General features: G+C 37.6%; 1 protein-coding gene across 5 annotated transcripts in view; it reads left to right on the top strand.

Moving 5' to 3' along the window:
* Window positions 1-14,502, top strand: part of rnf182 (ring finger protein 182) — a 50,838-nt gene that overhangs the window by 24,693 nt on the left and 11,643 nt on the right. Inside the window, exons 1-2 of one of the 5 annotated variants that reach the window (XM_012964178.3) lie at window positions 6,064-6,161; window positions 7,094-7,196. The exons of 2 other annotated variants lie outside the window; for them this stretch is intronic. The gene's annotated coding sequence lies outside the window, so the exon portion shown is untranslated. Of the gene's footprint in view, window positions 1-6,063; window positions 6,162-7,037; window positions 7,197-14,502 lie in introns of those variants that run through there. 2 more of the 5 variants (XM_012964179.3, XM_031903166.1) reach the window with 2 other exon arrangements.

The following is a 14,502-nucleotide window of genomic DNA, read 5'->3' as shown; positions in this document are numbered from 1 at the left end:
TTGTTTTCTTGAAGCTAATGGTAAAAAAAAGATTGGCACTCTTTTTTTTCTTATTTCCATCATTGTAACCCTGATGGTAGTCAATGCATGGGCAGCAGATGCCATTCCCAGAATACAACATAGGAAGTTCCAGTAGACATGTAGAAATCAATTGCCCTATAATTATCTAGTTGTATTCAAGGACCCACCAACATATTCTAGACAACCTTCCCTACTGGGCTACACAAAAGAGGAAGGTTCAAATAATAGAGCCACTTTTATTTAGGCATTGCACAACGTTTGGGGCTACACCCTTCTTCAGGTAGAACAAGATATTCATAATAAGAGCAAGAAAGAATACTGAAATGAGTGTGCTGATCTTCTGCTAATCTAAGTGGGCCAGTGTAGCATTGGATAGATGCTACTAGCCAGAAGCATAATGGGGTCTGAGCTAATGCTATTATAATGTAATGACATTTGTAGAAATGTACAAATGTAGAAAATAGATGTGTATGTGTAATTTATTATGATATATTAATATTTAATAAGAACAGAAAACTAAATCATAAAACAAAAAGTTGGGAAAATAATAAAGTGGGTAAGAAAATAAATGCAATGTTCTCTCTCCCTTTACCTTCTACTCCTCTTGCTGTCTTACTCCACCGGGAACCCCCTGCCTATTTGTGAACTGCTTCTAATGAGCTGGTGAGCCTCTAAGGAGATGTGAAACTGTCATGTGATCTAGTATGATGTAACCAGTCTGCTTTAGTTTGTTTCATGATTGCCCTCATGATCATAAATGTGTATACTAATAAAACATTTATATTTTCTAGGTTTAACTTTCTTTAATTTAGTTTTGTCATTTGCTAAGAAACCTTTGCAACATTATCATTTTGAAATATCTCCATTTGGCTCAAATTACAAGAATGACAATAGACCTGGTAGTGGCACACATCCATTTTATAGTAACGAGCATACATACCTAGATGTGGTATTGGCAATTTTGATCATATTGTGTGACTGTCTGGGCATGCATGTCAAGTCAGGGGTCAGTTTAACAGATCATACTATGATCCAATACAGTAAACATTGTTTATGGGCAGTAAGGAAATGGAGAAGCCACAGCTTCTCTTCCCTTCAGTTTTGATTGTTTAGGTTCTCGTATTACATTATATAGGTTTCCCAGTTAAAGCACCTGAAATCACAGAGGAACTGATTCCCAGAGAGCTTTATTTCCAAGCAGCCACGTCATGGACCAGAAGGGAGCAGCTTACTTACTGTGGCTGCACAGTGTATCTAGGAGGGGCTGTTACACTACAATTCTCATCCACCTAAGCACTGTTTGGGTCTGTTTATAGATGGTGAAGGCCATCTTGGTTCGGTGGACACATTAGGCCAGTGTCCAGAAACATAGCTCTGCTAGGATATTTCACTTTCAGCTACTGTATTACACCAAGTGATTGTGAGTTTATATGAGGTTATATATACTATACTGAATTTTCTAATGATCTGTTTTTTTTTAACTAAAGCACTGATGTTTGTGTTAATTGGGACAGGCTAGATGTGATGTACATCATCTCTCCCTCCATTACATTGGTTCATGCTCATTGCCTTTGATAAAATGTTCTGCCTGTACAAGCTACCTTAATCATGGCTTATCCATGTGAATTGGATAAAGTGCAAACAGTGAAAAGTCTACAGTAAAAGTATGAGGCAAAACCAAAGGGATTTGGAAGGTAATCAGAAAATTTTAAGATGCCCACATTATATAATATTAACCTGCTTAAACATATTTAGTTAGGGCCTAATAATGTATTATAATAATCAAATTAACGTTAGAACAATTAGAATTTTGCCAGGAATTTTATTATGTTGCAGCCAATTACTGTTTCCTTTCCTTAAAGAATGGATCTGGGCGTGGTTTGGTCTGATCATAAATTTTAATTCTGGAAATGTGATGGTTCTTTTGCTGTAAAACCCCTTTCCTGTTGTGAAAAATACAGTAACTGATAAATATAAAATATATAATATATAAAATATTTGCCTAAATATGTATGTAGGATAGTAGTGTAGGAGTGTACAGTAGATATGCTAAGTTAAACTCACTTTCTGTGAATTCCTACAGTCTTGTCTTGCATTATTGCTATGATTCTACACATTAGATTAGAGTGCTAAATATAATATCAGTTAAATAGGTTGCTGAAAATCATGGTTGGATCAGTTAATCTTACTCTGTTCAGGGAAAGCATTGATTACAGCTACATGACTGCAGTAGTGAGAAGCCTTCATAGTGTGAAGTATGTGAAGAGTGAAAGAGCAAACACAAAGCTAAAAGGCAAAGCCAAATGATTGTGGGGTGTCCCACTGCTCATGCTCGAGTCACCAGTCTGGCACAAGGCACAGTGCAGCATGTGGGCCACTGTAAATGAGCATGGGGCCAATCACAGCAGCAACTGTTTGGGGATTTTAACTCTCTTTAAGTCTCAAGTACTTTTGTTAAAAATAATATTGTATTATAGACTGAGGTGTGTTATATATTTTACTTCAGCTCTGCATAGAATTGCAGTACCCAGGCTAGCATCACTACCTCCAATGTAAAGTACTATTTTCTCTCTTTAAACTGCTACTCCCATTAATATCAAAAAGGGCCACAAGCCAGCTGTCCCCGGCCTAATAGCTATAGCTACAACTAGAATAGCATATTTCCTGTTTTGAGTCAGTTTATTCTCTCCTGCCAGCAGCATTTTCACTTGAATTGTAAATGCCAAAGCTGCCAATAATCAGATCTGTAGTGTGACTAGCATGGCAATATTATTAACTCAAGGGGCAGGATGTTCTGTTCTGAAACATGTTATATGTGTGTTTTAGAATTGTGTTTCCTAATATAAAAATGCTTTTTTATTCTGAAAGGCAGAGGAATTTCAATAACAAACCTGACTTAACATTCAATATTTGTCTTTTGTGTAACCCTGAGCAGTATTTTCTTTTTTCTAAATCTGTTAGCAGAGTAAATAAAGTATCTTCTCCTTGACTGCCTTCCTTTGGTTACAGATTCATAAAGAATTTTTTAGTCAGAATCCAACATTCATTGACTGATGTCTGTGCATTGACTGCATTGTGTACTATAATTTACAAGGCAGTAAGTGAGCATCTATTGATTACATAGTGAAGCATCTATTAGATTACTTTTCTAATTGTTAAAATAAAATGAGCCAACACATGAATGTCTATATAATTGTAACAATATATACAATATTTTGACTTGTTTTAACTATAATCTTTTTAGCACTAGATCCCTTCACTAAAAGAGGGATGAGTAAACAAAAGGCTTTTAAGCCCCAACTTGACAACACTTCCTCTATTAAAGGAAAACTAAACTCATCTCTGAACCCATTTTATTGTCTACTTAAAATAATTTGCATGAATACACTTGTCACCTGTCAGTGAATTAACTTTGCTCCATTTTATTAATAATGAAGTGGGACTATGTTATGTTGGGACTATGTAATATCTTGCCCCCTCGTCCCTCTGGCATGTTATTGCCAACCAGCACAAGCACATAACAAACTTCCAAGTCCTAGATTCTTTAAAATATTTTCCTTTTCTTGCATAAAGCATTTTATGACACAAACTTCCATGCCTATTCTAATATCCTAGGGGTAAGACTTTAGTTAAGTTTCATTTCTGCAACTATTACCAGAAGGCATTATGTTTGTGTTTTTATTAATGGTCACTTTCTGGTGCTACTAACAAGCAAGATGGAAGAGGGAATATTTCTGTGTTTCTATCAGTAACCGTTTTTAAGATGTGCAGGAATGTCAGTGAGGCTATAGAATGTAAAAAGTTAGGGGAGAAAATGAAAAATGGATGATTCTGAATGCAATAGGATGCCAAATGATGATGATCAATGAATCCACACACGTGCTGCATGCTTCATGTCCCCCATGGTTGGATACCACAGTATATGAAACAGAATGCTCAGGTGTAGCAGACTTTAAATCCAAATATATAGTTGTGTGACATTTTGGTTCCAAATCCAGTACTTATACCTGTAGGTAGGTAGTTCATTGACTGCAATACTGTTAAAATTATAAAAAGGGATGCCAAGGTGGCAATTAATTGTAGCAGTCCTTGAGCAGAATATAAAATAAAAAAATATATATATCAAAACCATGGGGTTTCTTTACAGATAAAAGTGAAATTTGCCAGGTGTAGTTTGGCAGGGGGTTATTAACAGCATCACACAGCTAAAGTGCAAAAACAAAGCTGTGAGAATTCTCCTTCTGATTTGGTAGCTAGAAGATTAATTTCTTTAAATGTTGCCCTCTTGGTAAGTTGTGCTTGCTGAAAACCACCTTTAGAAAAGGATTTGGTAAGGTCTGTTATTTGAATAAATGTTTTATGGGATAATTTAATAAAGGAAACAAAGTTGGTTTCTATATGCCTAGACCTGTAACACACTGAACATTTTTCTTTCCGGAGGAAGAAGGAAATTAGGTCACTATCAGGACTGTATATATATAGGTACCCGATGGCCTATGCCTTGGGCACAGCTTTATTGCACTCTCCGGTTCCTATATAGTTGCAAATATATCGTTTTTTTTAAACATCTAGCAGTGGTTGGGGGGTGTTTTTTTTAAATAAAACACCCCCCTACCGCTGCCAGATGAAACCTATGCAAATCTGCCAGCAAAGCTAGGTGGTGAGGTGCTGAGGGAGACATCACGTTCAGCACCTAGGGCGCCACCGGGTCTAAATACAGCCCTGGTCACTATCATTTTTATTGTGTGTCTACTGTCTGCCTTTCTGTCAGAAACTGCAAAAGCAACAGAACAAAAAATACAAAAGAGTCACTGACAGATCAATAATTCTGTCACTGAATGACTTTTTTGTTGTATATTCTGCTGTATTGAAAGGCCTTAATGGGCTAAAGGGAAAGCGATAAGAGGAAGGTTAGCAGGTGAAAAATCACATGCAGAGGCCTTAAAGGCCTGAAGACTTAATTGGAGGAGTGAGAAAGAATGACACATGTAATCTGGTGCAGGAAGATACACCTAATTGGGATGGCCTTTTAATTGTAAGCAAATCTTTGTACACTAATGGTTTTATTTGCAGGCTGACCTGGAAAGGGCAGTGTTTGTAATATATAGGCGAAGACTGGAGGGGGTTAGAAGTCAGGGCAGATATGAAGGCAGATGATTGACAGGCTGAAGGCAGAGCATGTTGCAGGCACATAGCAAAGGAAACCTAAGTTGTGACAGGATTTCCTTCATTGGCATTGCGCCATGTAGACAGATTTATGAATTTACTTGGCAAGGCCTGTGGGAATAAGAACGACCTCCAACCTTTCAGTTTTTTTAGGCATAAAACAGGAATTCGGGTTCCCAAAACATACATTTTTGAGATTTATTAAGCACAAACTAGAGTATCTTGTACAGCAAGATCTATCCTAGAGCTTACCATATTTGACCTTCAAGTGGGCTTTAAAGGGTTTATCCAGAGCGTAATATTTTATTAGACATAGTGGTAGGTTTTTAACCTTTATAAACTGTTGACTAAGTGCAATCTTTTGGGGATTCTGTATTGGGCTGGATGATGGCCCAGTGCCCAGTTGTAATGAAGACCTGGATTTGTGTTTCCTCCAACAGCCAAAAATATACCATTAGGGAAACTGGTTTCTAATGATATTGACAATTGTATATTGTTTCAGATTTGAAACAGTGTTTATAGGAAAGAAATACAGATTGTTCTTGTTTCCTTTAACAATCATTCATGCAAGAATACCTGCTCAAAATTTCTACAGATGTGAAATATTGTAACTGCTGGTTTGTCACCTTATCCTAACTACTGTATTTAACGTTTAGTTACCCTATGATTCATAATTTATGTGACATTTCGTTCAGAGTGAAAACCCAGTGTTAAAATACATGGCTCTCCTTGATAGGTTAAATATTTGCAGTCAGCCTTGTAAAGGTCTACAGGGTTTTCATTGATTTAATGATTCAGTGGAAATGGAATGAAAGGTAACATTTCTGTTTGCTTCCAAAATATTCTCAAATAGACTTTCAAAATGCACTTTCCTAATGTTTACTTATTTGTACTGCAATACTGCAATGCTTGTGTGTCCTTTGTGCAGCAATTGTAAAGTGCCTTCACCACTACATGGTGCAGTTTGTAACCAGGTAAGTCAAACATAGTGTTGGTTAGCATAGACCTTGCTTTCTTAGCTGTACAGTAATTTCTTGCTTGTTTATTTCTAAATGTACATTTTATTGTTGTCCGTAACATTGATGAAGGTTATTTTGAGCTACATAATGTATGCTAGAAAGTCCTCATGCCAGTTCCACTCCCAGATCTTTGGTCCTCTAGGTTCCTTTATTGTTCAACGTTCACACTTTCATACTTGCATAGCAACATATTTATTTGCTTTAAATAAACAACTTATGCTAAGAACACCAAAAGCTACCTAGCTACACCAAAGGTTACCTTAAATAATAAAAAGCCCCAAACGACTGTTCTGGAAGGCAACATATAGGCTTCATTTGGGACAAATTGTACTTTAATCTTTAGAAAATGTTCCAAATATACCCCATTTATGTAAATTTACATTACTTATTCTTTTGTGACTTTATTGTGGTACAATTACTGTTATCCTGCTGTGTCCTTAAAGGAAAACTATACCCCTAGAATGAATACTTAAAGGAGAAGGGAAGTCATTTTGGCATTTTACTGCCAAATGATTTGCCACATTAGTGCCACCTAGAATTCTATATTTATGCTGCAGAAAGCTTTAGATAACCTGAGTAAAGAGCCCTCAAAGCTTTCTCTGTTTGTTTAAGATAGCAGCTGCCATTTTAGCTTGGTCTTCATAGCTTCCTGCTTGCAGCTTAGCCATTATAGCTCAGATTACACATTCTGAGGGAGGGGGGAGCAGGAGAAGGGAAAGGGGAGAGAACTGCGCAGACTCTGGATACCCAAAGAACATGTTTAAAAAAAGGGAGACAAGAAATCCTGTGTTTCTTTTGATAGAGGAGTGCAGCTTTTCTGTAGGTGCATCATATAATGACACTACTACTTTTGTCAACATTCTGGAGAAAGTAACTTCTTGTTTCAGCACGATTAGAGAGATCCTTAACAGAATAGGCTTGCAGAGATGCAGAAGGACTTCACTGACCTGAAACCAACTGAACACCTGTGGGATGAACTGGAAACCTCATGTGAGCCAGCCCTAATTACCTAACATCAGTTCTCAAACTCTTACACAGTATCTAGTAGAATTAAAGTTAACTTTTAGTATGTTGTAGAATGGCCAATTCTAATCAACTTTTCAATTGCTTAGTTATTTATGTTGTACGTTTTTTTTTATTATTTACCTTCTTCTTCAGACTCTTTCCAGCTTTCAAATGCCAAAAAAACTATTGTTATGTGGAGCCACAATTTTTTTGTTACTGTTACTTTTTATTACTTATGTTTCTATTCAGACCCTCTCCTATTCATATTCCATTCTCTCATTGCAACTCTACTTTATCAAGTCCCTGGTTGCTAAGGTAATTTGGACCATAGCAACCAGCTGAAATTCCAAACTGGAGAGACGCTGAACAAATAGTAAAATAATGAAAAAAAAACACAAATAATACTTAATGTTAACTCAAAGGTGAACAACCCCTTTAAGGGGCAGAGGGATCAAAATGTGATATTAGAGTTTATGTCATGGTCGGCACCCTAAACCAGAACAGATGCCAAGTTCCCTTGTCTCGGCTCGGCTTCACCAGTATTGTGACCGCCTTTGGCTTCGGGAAGAGCCCTCAGCTACTCAGATGCCACCTGGACTTAACGAGAGGAACAAGGCAGGAGTTCTGGCAAGCAAAGGGGCACGACTGTATATAAAGTCAGTTAGGCCGAAGATCACGGTACAATAGGGTTAAACAAGTTCGTCGTCAGGCAGGCTGGGTCGAGGCAGGCAGAAACCAGGGATCGTCAGACAGGCAAGGGTCAACCAGATAATCAAGCAGCAGGGTTTAGGCAAAATCGGAGTCAAAAGTACAAGCCGAGGTCAGGTTACGGATTTCAGAATAGTCAGGAACAGGCCGGGTCAAAAACAGGAAAATTACCAACAGGGACAATGCACGAAGCTCAGAAAGGCACCAGAATCAAATTCTATCACGGGCACAGAAAAATCGCAAAAATCCCTTTAAATATTTTGAATTTCGCGCCATTGCGCGCTGACGTCAGCGCGCATGCGCCTTATCATGCGGAAGAGCGCACGCGCGCACTTAGGGAAAGCCGGCACAGAGGGAGGATGGCGCGGCGGGCGTCCCCGCCGAGCCGGTAAGACCCCCTTTGTTACAGTTTATCATAGAAAAATACACCCACTTTCATTTCTTTCTAGGAGGTTTTTAGAATTGTATTTATCAATGGTGATTTGATAAATAAGCTTCTAAAAATCCCATAGGAATAAATTGAAAGTGGTTGAGTTTTTTGTGGTGAGCGCTAATCTGACATGTTTGATAATCTGCCCATAGTCTAAAACAACTGGATTTTCTAAGATTTCTTGAAAATATTTCACCACTCATCCCAGCAGCTTCTTTAGTTCACTTGAGTGGTAGAAAATTCCCAGGCATTTAAACCTTTAAAGGTAGTAAAGTCACAGACGTCCAATCACAACAGTTCCATTGACTTATTCAATTAGGTGTTGGCTAAAACTCACAGATGTCTGAAAGCACAATCCAGATAGATTAACACCTGTCTTAATGAGAATCATAGTACAACTGTGACTGTATCACACTTTCAGTGGAACCATTGTGATTGGATGCCTGTGACTGTATTACCATTAAGGGATTAAATGTCAGGGAATTCCCTACCACTCAGTTTAACGGAAAAAGCCCTGGATAAGTGATGAAAAATTTTCAGGAAAACTTAGAAAGTCCAAATGCTTTAGATATAATTCTACTACATACTGGGGCTCGTTTATATCCACTGGGCATATCTGCACCTGGGCAGTTACCCATGGCAACCAATCAGATGTTTGATTTCATTGTTCTACTTGCAGTTGGCTGAAAACAATCTTATCATTGACTGGTTGCTTTGGGTTACTGGCCAGGTGCAAATTTGCCCAGTGTAAATGAGCCCCACTGTATATCATGACCTGGATGAATGAAAATCTTAATAGTCAACCTGTTATGACCTCTAATGCATAGGATCAGATCCCATTTTCCAACATCTAACGAAAAGCCTTTTCAGAAGATTATGGGGACAAACCTAAACAGCAAAGGGAGGACCTATTAATACTAATACCCTTGGTTTTGGAATTGGATGTTGGCCAGACAGGTGTCCACATGACCTGGTCATATAGTGTATTATTACATGGTACAATGGTAGCTTTCTAATTATATGTCTCACTTAACTTGCATTTGGTATTTAAATGGTTACTTAACCTGCATCAACATTTCAACTGGCATTATGCATCTGTAACCATACATAACATATTTGTAGGTATTTGTTGTTGATTGATTATTTCTATAACAACAGAAATAAACAATACATTGACCTACGTGACTGAATTCATTTTATGGGGGAATACAATTAAGAAGCAGTGAAAGATATTACTGAAGCGTAAAAGATTGTGTATCCTGGCTTTCTGTGAAGAGGCTCTGAGTATAAAACATGCATTAAAGTGCAGGTGCATGGCTGCTAAAATGTTCCATTATGCCTAAAGCACTCAGATTGCCAATACGTGCTCATCTGTACTGTTTTGTTCATTTATGACTGACCTCTGGAAATCTTTTTTCCTCATGTTATGCACACCTTTGGGTTTTACATTGAGCTGTCAGCAATTCCATCTAAGTTGATTACATTTTCTTTACCTTTAAAGGATTTCAAAAATGCTGTTTAGTTTTAAATTCTTACTTTGTATATGATTTAAGAACATTAAATTAAGTAAAATGTAATAATAAAACAGTACCTTGTACTTGATTCCAAATAAGATACAATTAATCCCCATTAAGACATTCCATTTGGGTTTATTTAATGTTTACATTTTTTTTTAAGTATAGTGATCCAAATTACCAAAAGACCCTTTATCTGGAAAACCCCAGGTCCCAGGCATTTTGGATAGCAGGTCCTATACCTGTAGTAAACATATTCCCATTACTTTCACCAGTAGCTTTGGTAGATTTTGAGGCTTCAGGCACTGGTCCTCTGATTCAGTTCTGTCTATTCCCCCAAGTCAGGCACTCTAGAGGAAGGTGAAATATAAGTATACTTACATTTTTACTTAGTGGCCATCTGGTAAGATATTGCCCCAAAAGGTAGTAGTCTGGCACAGGGTCATGGAGTGATTCTTCACTGATCCTAGAATGATACTAGGTATACTGTATTTTTTCTCCATTTATAAATTTGCGTAAACAATGAACACAGTTAAATATATCATTTTTATCAACACTCAGATGTTTAAAATCACCTTCAGGATGCATTCCACAATCCCCCTACTATATGCCATAGCCTATTTATTCTATGAACTCAGGTGTCTAGTCATTGGATAGGGAAAAAAAATCAAGGGGCAAGCACTGAACAGAACAAGGGGCAATTTACAATTTTCAACATAAATACTCATCACCTATTTGAATTATCATTTCAACATATGATACCTCTGTCCCTAAACATTGTGCCCTCTGTTGCTTATGTAATCCTCACAAAACTAAGTGTATAATATCTATCCCACCACCTCTCCCATACTGTATTACCTACCCCCCTTTCCCTCTGCTCACTCTATGAATATAAGTACAGGTATGGGATCTCTTATACAGAAACCCATTATCCAGAAAGCTCCGAATTACGGAAAGCCTGTCTCCCATACACTTCATTTTAATCAAATACAGGTATTGGACCCCTTATCTGGAAACCCATTATCCAGAAAGTTCCAAATTACGGAAAGGCCAACTCCCATAGACTCTATTTTAATCAAATAATTCACATTTTTAAAAATGACTTCCTTTTTCTCTGTAATAATAAAACAGTACCTTGTACTTGATTCCAACTAAGATTTTACTAATCTTTATTGGAGCCAAAACAATCCTATTGGGTTTAATTACTGTTTAAAAAATGTTATTAGCTGACTTAAGGTAGGAGATCTGAATTACGGAAAGACCCCTTATCCAGAAGACCCCAGGTCCCAAGCATTCTGGATAATGGGTCCCATACCTGTAATTCAGAATTTTAAAACTGATTTCCTTTTTCCATGTAATAATAAAACAGCACCTTGTAATTTATCCCAACTAAGATATAATTAATCCTAATCCTTTATTGATTTTTTAGTAGGCTTTACTTAGGGGCTGATTTACTAAGACACGAATTCCAACCGAATTGGAAAAATTCCGATTGGAAAACGAACATTTTGCGACTTTTTCGTATTTTTTGCGTTTTTTTTCGGCGACTTTACGACTTTTCGGAAATTATCGCGACTTTTTCGTTACCAATACGATTTGCGCGAAAAAACGCGAGTTTTTCGTAGCCATTCCGAAAGTTGCGCAAAATCTTGTGATTTTTTCGAAGCGGTAAAACTTTCGCGAAAAGTCGCGCCTTTTCCGTAGCGTTAAAACTTAAAAGGCGCGATGTTTCGCGCAAGTTTTAACACTACGAAAAAATCCCGACTTTTCGCGCAAGTTTTAACGCTACGAAAATTCGCAAGATTTCGCGCAACTTTCGGAATGGCTACGAAAAACTCGCGTTTTTTCGCACAAATTGTATTGGTAATGAAAAAGTTGCGATAATTTTCCGAAAAAATCGCAAAATACCGATCATTACAAAAAAAACGCAATCGGACGCATTCGGCCCGTTCGTGGGTTAGTAAATGTGCCCCTTAGTGTCAGTTTGTTTCTACATACACAATTTACAAATTTAAGCACAATATTTAATTCTCATTGCCCCATTCTTAAAAGGTACTTGCCCCTGTACATACTCCTAGAAATGTAAGGCTATTTTTAGGGAGCACCAAAGGGCTTGTCCAGCCAGCTCTAATAAATTACACACACATGCACGCAACTGGAACTACCACCGGCCTATACCTGGTGGTAATTCCAAGCTTTACTTAGCTGGTTATGTCAATAGCCACCACAAATGACTTGCACTAAATGAATTGTATGCAAATGTCCTGAGCTGGAAGTGATGCCATTCCAACACAAATACAGGAATATAGAATGTTCTGTGATTTCTGAAACTAGGTGCTACTTAGCATTAGTGTTGGTGCATGAAAGTCATACACAACTTAACACTCCTCCACAATTACAATGGAATTCTGGGGAAAAAGATGCATTGTGGACATTGCATCCATAAATTGCACTTTGAACATTGCAGTACCTTCATAAGTGAGCTCTAACAACCTCAAGGTAACTTCTCCATGGCACCACTTTTTACTGCACCAATAACTATTTTGTTTCTATAAAGTATGGAATAAGTTATTACAAGAATTCCATTTCTCACACAGTCCTGTTTAAACATACAATTCCTAAATTTTACTGATTTGCTTTTTCTCTGTAATAACAAGACTTTGTACTTGATGTTAACTATGCCAGGACACTTATGACATTTGCTAATTTGTAGATTTTTTTAGTTGCCTTAAAGCAAGGTGCTTCAAGTTATGGAAAAATGACAGAATCACCCCTCTCAACAAAAAGATCCAGGTATTTTGCATAAAAGATACTTTACCTACAATATCAGGATGAAAAAATAACTAAATTAAAATAACTAAATGCTTAGATGTTCAAAGGAGTCAAGTACAACTTTACAATCCACCTAATAACTAAGGAGGAATTAACATTTCCTAGTGATTTTGTTGGTTATTTTCTGGCATCCCATTAAGATCATTTTAGTCATGTGTTGCATTGTTGAAAAACTTCCACTTTGCTAATTAAATGTGATGCTAATTGTCCTTGATAATTCTTCCAGCTGGAGCAGACACAGATATTTAATTTTCTCAGCACCAAGGCAATTATGTGACTCAGCAGTGGTAAAGGTTCAGATTGATGAGAAAATGTGTTTATTCATTTTGATTATTAGAAGACAGTGTAATTGTTGCTCTCGGGCTCTTAGCTCTATTCTTGCTTTACAGAAACACAACTTTTAATGAAATGATCTCTTATTTCCTACAGTAATGAAAATAAAACATTTCTTGGCATTTTTCCCTGAAAAGCCAATTTGGGTTAAAGATGCAGGTTTCTTTTAAAGGAGAAGGAAAGGTAAAATCACTGGGGGTGCCCAAATGTTAGACACCCGCCATGACATTTATCACTACTTTTTACCCTGGGCTGTTGCTCCTGTTAGAAGAAAACTGCACCAGCCCGGGGTACCTGTGAGCGAGTGTTTTCCTCTTCCTTCTCTTGTTTATCAATAGAGTGAAAGAGTCAATTTTTTAAAGTTCAGCTTTACACTCTTCACACTCTTTTCACAATACTATAAGTTTGTGCCAGCATGGTTTTATGCGTAACAGATCTTGCCAGACTAATTTAGTTGCCTTTTATGAGGAGGTGAGTAGGAACCTCGATGCTGGAAGTTGATGTCATCTACTTGGACTTTGCAAAAGCGTTTGATACAGTACCTCACAGAAAGGTAGTGATAAAATTGAGGAATATTGACCTAGAACATAATATTTGTACTTGGATAGAGAACTGGCTGAAGGATAGATTACAAAAAGTGGTGGTAAATGGAACATTTTTTAATTGGACCAGTGCTGTTAAGGTCCCCATACATGGGCCGATAGTAGCTGCCGATATCGGCCCCTTTGACCGATTCGGCAGCTAATCGGCCCGTGTATGGGCACTCCCGATGGCCTGCCCACCCGTAGGTCGCTAAGCGAGCAGATCTGCCCGTGTATGGGGACCTTTAGTGGAGTACCGCAGGGATCAGTCCTTGGTCCTTTGCTTTTTAACTTGTTTATTAATGACCTGGAGGTGGGCATAGAGAGTACTGTTTTTATTTTTGCTGACGACACTAAATTATGCAAAACTATAAGTTCCATGCAGGATGCTGCCACTTTGCAGAGCGATTTGACAAAATGTGAAAACTGGGCAGCAAACTGGAAAAAGAGGTTCAATTTCGACTAGTGCAAAGTTATGCACTTTGGTAGAAATAATATAGATAGAAAGCTATCTACTAAATGGTAGTTTGTTGGGGGTATCCTTGATGGAGAAGGATCTGGGGTTTTTTGTAGATAATAAGTTTGATTCCTGGCAATGTCATTCGGTGGCTACTAAAACAAATAAAACAAGTGCTGTCTTGTATAAAAAAGGGCATTGACTCAAGGGATGAAAACATAATTTTGCCTCACCTTGAGTATGCAGTGCAGTTTTGGGCTCCAGTCCTTAAGAAGGATATTAATGAGCTGAAGAGAGTGCAGAGATGTGCAACTAAACTGGTTAAGGGGATGGAAGATTTAAACTATGAGGTTAGACTGTCGAGGTTGGGGTTGTTTTCTCTGGAAAAGAGGCGCTTGCGAGGGGACTTGATTACTCTGTACAAGTACATTAGAGG

Source organism: Xenopus tropicalis, chromosome 6 (assembly GCF_000004195.4).
Source record: "Xenopus tropicalis strain Nigerian chromosome 6, UCB_Xtro_10.0, whole genome shotgun sequence".
Lineage (NCBI taxonomy): Eukaryota > Metazoa > Chordata > Amphibia > Anura > Pipidae > Xenopus > Xenopus tropicalis.
The sequence above is the reverse complement of the archived record's forward strand: the minus strand, read 5'-3'. Positions and strand labels throughout refer to the sequence as shown.